The 9,460-nt window shown below is 44.6% G+C and overlaps 1 protein-coding gene across 2 annotated transcripts in view; it reads left to right on the plus strand.

The window, feature by feature from the left end:
- The window catches only part of LOC142496969 (NXPE family member 4-like), a 31,233-nt gene extending 23,060 nt beyond the window's left edge, over positions 1 to 8,173 (plus strand). The window contains exon 7 of one of the 2 annotated variants that reach the window (XR_012802146.1): positions 7,643 to 8,172. The gene's annotated coding sequence lies outside the window, so the exon portion shown is untranslated. Of the gene's footprint in view, positions 1 to 7,642 lie in introns of both variants that reach the window. The other variant, XR_012802145.1, reaches the window with a different exon arrangement.
- Positions 8,174 to 9,460: the final 1,287 nt, after the last annotated feature.

Raw genomic sequence — 9,460 nt, forward strand, 5'->3', positions numbered from 1 at the left:
TAATACCTCTACGGTCATGAAGGGGTTAAGGCCTCCCGCTACCCACCCGCAAGCCCTAAACAAACCACCGTTGGGACTAATACCCCCTTCACCCACCCCCACTACCCACAATAAAACAAAAAAACACACACCAGCCCCACACTAACTAAATAAATATATATATATATATATAAATATATATATATTACCCCAACAATACCTATACCCCCCTAACATACAAAACAGTAATGGGCACAATGACTATTATCCACAAATGGATACTAGTGCAGTTATCCATGTAAAACACATACAGAACAATAAAGACATTAAATACATATAGCACTCACCCATGTGCGGCTGCCACGATGAAGGCCATCCTCATCTTCATCCTGCCCATGCCCCATCCGCTTCTGCAAAACAAACACAAGAATTAAAACATCCAATGTAATGTCCAATAACCCCTTCATCAACCGCTACAGTCATTAAGGGGTTAACCCACCATCACCCACATACCCTCCATAACTAACCCCCCCAGCCCCTGAGGCCTAACCTCCCTCACCTGCTACCCACAAGGGAGTCCTACCACATACCCTTGGGGCCAATACCCCCTCCCCCAGCACATACAGTACATACAGTACAATAATGAGCCAAATAAATATTATCCACATAGGGATAATACATTATTTGGTCATTATTAAACACATTCAATACCGTAATAAAGTAAAGAAAATTGTACTAACCTCATCAATAAGAAGGCTCCGTCGCCAGCATCATCCTTGGGGTCCGTTGCCAAAATAATAAATAGCCAATACATATCAATGCCATTCACATACCAATGAACCCCTTAATCACCTTATCGGGTACTAACCTCAAAGGTAATTAAGGGGTGAAGCCATCCTGCAATGGCAACACCACTTATGCATAACGTCCTCAATGAATTAAAAACCAATTTCCTAACCAAATCTCATTTAATCATTCAATCTGAAGGCTCAAATGCCACTTAAAACATTGCATTTACAGTGTATACATGTAGCATAACATGTAAACTACATGTACACGCTGCAAATCAATGTTAACAATACAATAATCCAACTCAAATAGCCTGACATCACAAGAAGTATATTATGTAAGCAAATAAAGTCACCATCAATGAATTAACACACATGAATTACATCCCTAAACAATTAAAATACCATCCATACCAATTACACAATTAACTATAGCTATCGTTACAGAGAACAAGCTCAAAACATACCAAAAAGTACACCAAAAATAACTATATACTAAAGCAACCCTCAACAGGACCTACAGTACAGCATAGAAGGCAAAAACTTACATCTCTCTAATAATAAAATACATTTAACACACATCTATGCATAGCAGCATAGCCACAATGATTTACAATACAGAAAATCAAGCTTTAAAAACACTATCATTTCTTACCCTGTATGTATATATCTCTCCAGACATACATACATACATACATACATACAGTGGCAAGAAATGATATGCATAAAAAAAAATAAACGCATGAAAAAGCAAAAAAAAACACATTTAAATTAAATACATTTCTTTAGTTAACTTACCATTACTTGACCCACTCACCGACTCCCGTTGATCAGCTTACTCACAAACCAATCCACGAACAGGAACCCATAAAATAAAAAACCATAAAATAATAAATATTAAAATAATAAAACACGACAATCCAGGGGTCTTCTAGTTGTAATCCATCTTCATCTGTATTCTTCTACCTTCTTCCGGGGTCTTCTTGCCATCCGGTGAAACGCCCTGGTCTTCTATCTTCACAGGAGGTCCTTCCTCCTCGGCGTCTTGCTTCAAAATGAGACGACATAGGCTTTTAAAGGCCTATAACGTCACATTTTCGTCATATGGTTCCCACGGCCCTGATTGGGCCGTGAAAACCATGTGTTTTGGCCGATGTAAAAAAAAATAATGACGTCACTTAAAGGCAATGACAGCACAGCCAATCAGAATGGCTTTGCTGCAATTGCCTTTAAGAAAACGTCATGAAAACACACATGGCCGGACTCACATGGTACGGCAGCCAATCAGAGCGTGGGAAGTCTATCCCTACTCTGATTGGTTCAAGTACCATGTGACAGAGGCTTTCAATGACGTCACATCCTTTCTCCCCCAAGCCTATCCCTATGTGGATAATATTTATTTGGCTCATTATTGTACTGTATGTACTGTATGTACTGTATGTGCTGGGGGAGGGGGTATTGGCCCCAAGGGTATGTGGTAGGACTCCCTTGTGGGTAGCGGGTGAGGGAGGTTAGGCCTTAGGGGCTGGGGGGGTTAGTGGGGGAGGGTATGTGGGTGATGGTGGGTTAACCCCTTAATGACTGTAGCGGTAAATAACCGCTATGGTGATGAAGGGGTTATTGTACATTACATTGGATGTTTTAATTCTTGTGTCTGTTTTGCAAAAGCGGATGGGGCATGGGCAGGATGAAGATGAGGATGGCCTTCATCGTGGCAGCCGGACATGGGTGGTGAGTACTATATGTATTTAATGTATTTATTGTTGTTTATGTATTTTACATACACAGGGGTGTATGTTGTTTATTGCAATGTTTATTGGGGGCAAATGTCCCCAATAAACATGCTATTCTGCCTTAACCCCTTCATTGCCTTAGCGGCTATGCGCTATGGTAATGAAGCAGCATTTAAGTATTTTTAATACTATTGTGCGGGAGCAGGGGGTCCCCTGAGCTGAACCGCATTAATTTGTGTCTCAGAGACCCCCTGCTTCCGAATTACAGGCCCCGGTTTGGGGCATCGGTTACAGTGTCGCCGCCATATTTATAGCGGGCACGTCGCGAATGGGACGCTATAAAGATGACGGCGACACTGCCACCCGATGACACATACCGGGGCCTGTAACTCGGGAAGCAGGGGGTCCCTGGTCCACAAAGTGATGCGGTTCAGCTCGGGGGACCCCCTGCTCACTGTACAGTATTATTAAATAAATATTCATGCTGCTTCGCTACCATAGCAGATACCCTGTAAGGTAAGGAACGAGTCTTTATTGATGTGTGTGTTTTACTCATAGTGTAGATGTGCAGAGGGTCTCCGGAGCTGAAGCGCTTTTGTTTTAGGCCCGGGGACCCCCTGCTCCCCGAGATACAGACCCCTTTAGGGGGTGCCGGTATCCCTCTGCTTTGTTTACATGCCGCGGTCACGTGATCGGGAGCTTTAAATGCAGAGGGATACCGGCACCTCATAAAGGGGTCTGTATCTCGGGAAGCAGGGGGTCCCCCGACCTGAAACCAACGCGGTTCAGCTCCGGAGACCCCCTGCACATGTACACTATGAATAAAAATGGTTTTTAAAATAATTTTTAATGTGCTGATGTTTGCGCCGAGAGAGCAGCGGATCTCTCTCTGCTGCAAACACAACTCGGCAGGGAACGGCTTCTCGGCAGTTTCTCGCCAAGAAGCTGTCCCGCCACCGGTTACACGCCATTTCATCAAATGGTGGTGGCGCATTCATTCACCAGGGATTCTCCCCTTACAGCATACAGCCAGTTTAACACGCCAAAAACATGGCGAATTGCTAAACTGCCTAATGCTTTTTTCCGCTGCTTACTGCATGAAGCCCTAAGGGGCCTATTCTATAAGCCTTCATAAGCCACGAATCAAGGCATTTTCATCTCAAATGCCTACTGCTATTCAGCAAACCCCAATAAGTGGGCGATAAAGGTATTAATCTCCAATTTTTTCAGCCGTCCAAAACAAATCGCAAGGTGAGAGGCGATAAATCACTTATCGGCAGGTTCTGAAACTCATGTAATTCTAGTAGCCACTAATTTTTTCGGATCGGATTGGTGCCGGGAGTCTCCGGAGCTGATACCCCTTAATATCAGTACCGGAGATGTGCTGGGGAGAGGAGATGTGCACTGGGGGAGATGTGCTGGGGGGATATGTGCTGGGGAGGGGAGATGTGCTGGGGAAGGGAGATGTGCTGGGGAGGGGAGATGTGCTTGGGGGAAGATGTGCTTGGGGGAGATGTAATGGGGGAGATGTGATGGGGGAGATGTGCTGGGGGACGTGTGCTGGGGGGGAGATGTGCTTGGGAGGAGATGTGCTGGGGGAGATGTGCTAGGGGGGATGTGTGGGAGGGGAGATGTACGGGAGGGGAGATGTGTGGGAGGGGAGATGTGCGGAGAGAGAGATGTGCTAGGGAGGGGAGATGTGCTGGCAGGGAGATGTGCTGGGAGGGAGATGCGCTGGGAGGGAGATGCACCGGGAGGGAGATGCGCCGGGAGGGAGATGTGCTGGGGGAAATATGCATGGAAGAAATGTGATGTGCAGGGGAGGGGGGGAGATGTGCAGGGGGACGAGTCCCTTTTTTTGTCTGGTGATTAGCATTTTTATAATTTGTCAAGCCCTGTCTATTAGTGTGTGTATGGTATATGCTTGTGGGGGTGTAATATTCATGCATGTGTGGAGGCTCTCGAAATATTTTGGACACAGACTTTTTTTTATAACATGGCTCTTCTTCCTTGAGTTTGCAGATCCCTGTGCTAGGGCCATCAGCCTGATCTCTCACACCTACTTAGTGTGTCCCTTCGCTCCCAGCACCTCCACGTATGCTAGACACTGCTATATGTAAACTTCCAGTGAGGCATTACAAGACAATATTTGGTCTGCAGGAGGCTTGAGACAGGTACAAGTCTTTAACGGCTTCCATTAGGAGAGTTCTTATCTCTCAACACCATCATTAATCTTCCTGTCTCTCAACACCTTCTTCACATTGGGGGTTCATTTGTGGAGATTAGTGAGTCAGACGTCAGCACTTAAGGCAAATTGGTTATATGCTGTGATATCTTCAGCGACTACTATTACCTGCCTCACAGGTATAACTGCTGCATGGCAGGTATAGGTTAAGGTGGGCAAATTCTGCCTTTATCATGTTTCTCACCTTTTCCTCAGTATACCTCAAAGGTCATTAACCTTATTCACTACCATTTCCCCCCCCCCCCCTTTTTGTGTTGCCCCCGCCTTGCAATCCTACTCATTCCAGTACAAATTATACTATTTAACTACAGTATGTGTTTTTAATCATTATCGCGTTCAGTCACTATATTTTAAGATGTGTATTTAAAGTTAGGTTTTAACATATATGTTCTCACAGTCCAGGGGGAGCATGTAAAAAAGGAGAAACGACAACACCAACTCTAAGTGCAGTAGAATGGCATAAGTGGGTAAATCTCAGGCTGAAATCTTGGCTCTTATGTGTGCCTACTCACAAGATTAAAGTACAATATGGGCACATAGGCTGTGGTACTCAGGAACTCAGGACAGGATGTCACTCTCAGTGTAGGTGGATGGGTGTACCTCAGTAAAGAGGTTCCTCAGGAGCGTTGAAGCCGTGATTGGGTGAACCGCGTAGAGTGGGCGGTCCTACTCTTGAGCACAGAAGCAAGTGGAGGAAGAAGGAGAGAGGCTGCAGACTACCAGCTCATCCACAGAAGCTGAGTGAGTGACGTCATTCTTGGGGGACAGAACGTTAGGCAGCAAGCACTCACTGTCTAATAGCTAAATGATGAAAACAGTTGTAATGCAGAATAAACATTTAATAATAAAATGAACCAGAAATAAATCAAATGTGTTTGCAGAAACCAGTATCACAAATGGGCATGTCAGAAAGTGAACTGTTTTCATCATTTAGCTATTAGACAGTGAGTGCTGGTACTTACGTAGATTTGTTAGTACTATACAGGGGAATAAGGGTCCCCTTTTGTTCCGTGCACCTTGCAATTGCATATATTTAACACCATCAGAGTGCTGTCTATCGTCCCCTTTTACCGTTAGGCAGCAAGCCGATACCATCGGCTTGCTGGGAACTGACCCAGGATCTTGATCCGAGACCGGAAGAGCATTGAGAAGAGGCGGGGTGGTGAGAAGTGTGATGCGCCGTCTCCTCTTAACACTTGCAAGTTTGATGTGCCTTTTTAATATTGATACTTTGTAAGTACGTTTTTTACACTTCTTAATGCAGTATAAAGTTTTATTTACATACTGATCTGTGCTATGGAACTATCCCTTCTTTACTGAGGTACACCCATCCACCCACACTGAGAGTGACAGACTATCCTGAGTTCCTGAGTTCCTGAGTTCCTGAGTTCCTGAGTTCCTGAGTTCCTGAGTTCCTGAGTTCCTGAGCACCACCGCTAATGTGCCCATATTGTACTTTAATCTTGTGAGTAGGCACACAATAGAGCCAAGATTTCAGCCTGAGATTTACCCACTTATGCCATACTACTGCACTTTGAGTTGGTGTTGTCGTTTCTCCTTTTTTACATGCTCCCCCTGGACTGTGAGAACATATTCTGACGTATTTGGACCCATGGAGACGGGCCCTACCAGAGGGTTTGAGCAGGGAGTTCCGACATCTTTATTGATTTGTATTTCACATTTATAACACTTGTTTATTTCATCATCTTGTTTTTTTTTCACAACCTTATTTTTCACTTTAAGAATAGTGAGCACGCTTTATTGTTGTGCGCCTTATATTATCCCCTTCACTTGTATAGGTTTTAACATATACACTTCACCTTTGCACATCTGCTAGATACTAAATACTGAACAAATTGAGCTATAACAAGCTCCCAAATCGGTGCTCCAGAGAACTCGTCATATATACAGTTAGGTCCGGAAATAATTGGACACTGACACAATTTTCATCATTTTGGCTCTGTACGCCACCACAATGGATTTGAAATGAAACAACCGAGATGCAATAGAAGTGCAGACTTTCAGCTTTAATTCAAGGGGTTGAACAAAAATATTGTATGAAACATTTAGGAATTGCAACCATTTTCATACACAGTCCCCTTATTTCAGGGGCTCAAATGTAATTGGCAAATTAACACAATTATAAATAAAATGTTCATTTTTAATACTTTATCGAGAATCCTTTGCAGGCAATGACTGCTTGAAGTCTGGAATGCATGCACATCACCAAACGCTGGGTTTCCTCCTCTGTGATGCTTTGCCAGGCCTTTACTTCAGCTGTCTTCAGTTGTTGTTTGTTCGTGCGTCTTTCTGCCTTAAATTTTGTCTTCAGCAAGTGAAATGCATGCTCGATCGGGTTGAGATCAGGTGATTTACTTGCCCATTGCAGAATATCCCACTTCTTTGCCTTAAACTCCTGGGTTGCTTTCGCAGTATGTTTTGGGACATTGTCTATCTGTAAAGTGAAGCGCCGTCTATCAGCTTCGCTGAATTTGGCTGAATCTGAGCAGACAATATATCCCTATTCACTTCAGAATTCATCCGGCTGCTTCTGTCTTCTGTCACATCATCAATAAACACTAGTGACCCAGTGCCATTGTAAACCATGCATGACCATGCTAGCACACTGCCTCCACCATGTTTTACAGATGATGTGGTATGCTTTGGATCATGAGCCGTTGCAAGCCTTCTCCATACTTTTTTCTTCCCATCATTCTGGTACAGGTTGATCTTAGTTTCATCTGTCCAAAGAATGCTGTTCCAGAACTGGGCTGGCTTTTTTAGATATCGTTTGGCAAAGTCTAATCTGGCATTTCTATTCTTGAGGCTTATGAATGGTTTGCACCTTGTGGTGAACCCTCTGTATTTGCTCTGGTGACGTCTTCTCTTTATGGTAGACTTGGATAATAATATGCCTACCTCCTGGAGAGTGTTCTTCACTTGGCTGGAAGTTGTGAAGGGGTTTTTCTTTACCATGGAAAGGATCCTACGATCATCCACCACTGTTGTCTTCCGTGGACGTCCAGGCCTTTTTGTGTTGCAGAGTTCACCAGTGCGTTCTTTTTTTCTCAGAATATACTAAACTGTTGATTTGGCCACTCCTAATGTTCCTGCTATCTCTCTGATGGATTTTCTTCTTTTTTTTGCAGCCTAGGGATGCCCTGTTTCATTTGCATTGAGAGCTCCTTTGACTGCATGTTGTGGGTTCACAGCAACAGCTTCCAAATGTGAATGCCACACCTGGAATCAACTCCAGACCTTTTACCTTAATTAACCTTTTTGCTTAATTGATGATGAAATAACGAACGAATAGCCCACACCTGTCCATGAAACAGCTTTTGAGTAAATTGTCCAATTACTTTTGGTCCCTTGAAAAAGAGGGGGCTACATATTAAAGAGATGTAATTCCTAAACCCTTCCTCCAATTTGGATGTGAATACCCTCAAATTAAAGCTGATAGACTGCACTTTAAGTCGATATTCATTATTTAACTGTAACTTGAATTTATTTTGGTACACAGCTGAAATAACAAAACTTGTATCAGTGTCCAATTATTTCCGGACCTAACTGTATATAGTTTGTATGTATATCACAGCCAATAACAATAAGGTTACTCTAATGAAATCAGTAGGAGTAATGTGTAGACATACAGATGAGACCACGACTATTCTAAAGCTTGCCTTAAACTAGCCCGGTTACATTCTGGGTATGTGCTGGGCTAGTTTAAGGCAAGTTTAAGGCATTTCTGCATTGACTAATGACCCATAGGATTAACACAGCAGGGGTCCCTGGCAGTCCCATTCAGTTTGAATGGGACTGCCAGGGACACCCGCTGTTAATCTGATTGGCCATTAATCAATGCAGAAATGCTGGGGCTAGTTTAAGGCAAGTTTAAGGCATGTATTCAGAATGTACCTGGGTGTACCTGGGTCTTTTGGGCGATTGCAACTGGTTTGTGTTAGAATAGTCGCTGTCTCTGCTGCAGCAAAGTCCATATGTGTTACGCCGGTGCTTGCCGCAGACCAGACCCGTCCCTTATACTGAGGTGGGGACGTATATGTGCATGCACCCGCAGCAGAAGGAGCGTGTCCGGAGTGTGGTGTTTTGGGGTTCCCTGGCCAGGTGGATAATAGCTGTAGCAATACTTGCCGGTACCGGGAGTAGAGAAGAAGTAGTTGCCGTTACCCAAGTTCAGGGATAGGAGAGGTCCGGAAGGTCGGGATTCAAGCAGTGGTCCAGGGGCGTGAGAAGCTGTGTCGTCAAGGGGGAGCCGGAGTCGAGAGCCAAAGAGAGTAGTCCACCAAGCTGAGTCATAACCTGAACAACAAGACAATTAAGAGAGCCAGAATAGACATCCACAAGAGATACTATGTCGAGCGATGTGAGAAAGGTAGGACAGGTACTATATTCTGATGCTGACCAATGGGAAGTGGAGACAGGCCTGGAGGAGCCTGAGGAGCTGTCCTGGATTGGTTCCCATGAAAGGCAGCCAGGTGGTAAGCTTTAGGGTTAAATGGTAACCAGCGCGTGGGCGGGGGGCATGGCTTCACTGCAAGAGCAGTGAATAAATTATCTTGGGTCAGTAACGGGAGGGGACGCGTGCGCAGGGGCAATTGCAGCCACCCGAGCACCAGCCGCACGCGGCGCAGTGGCCGTTCGACGGAGAGGACGGGGGAGCCCCCCAACCACGGAGGCCGGATGGGAGCGGCGAGGAA

This window comes from Ascaphus truei, chromosome 6, assembly GCF_040206685.1.
Source record: "Ascaphus truei isolate aAscTru1 chromosome 6, aAscTru1.hap1, whole genome shotgun sequence".
Classification (NCBI taxonomy): domain Eukaryota; kingdom Metazoa; phylum Chordata; class Amphibia; order Anura; family Ascaphidae; genus Ascaphus; species Ascaphus truei.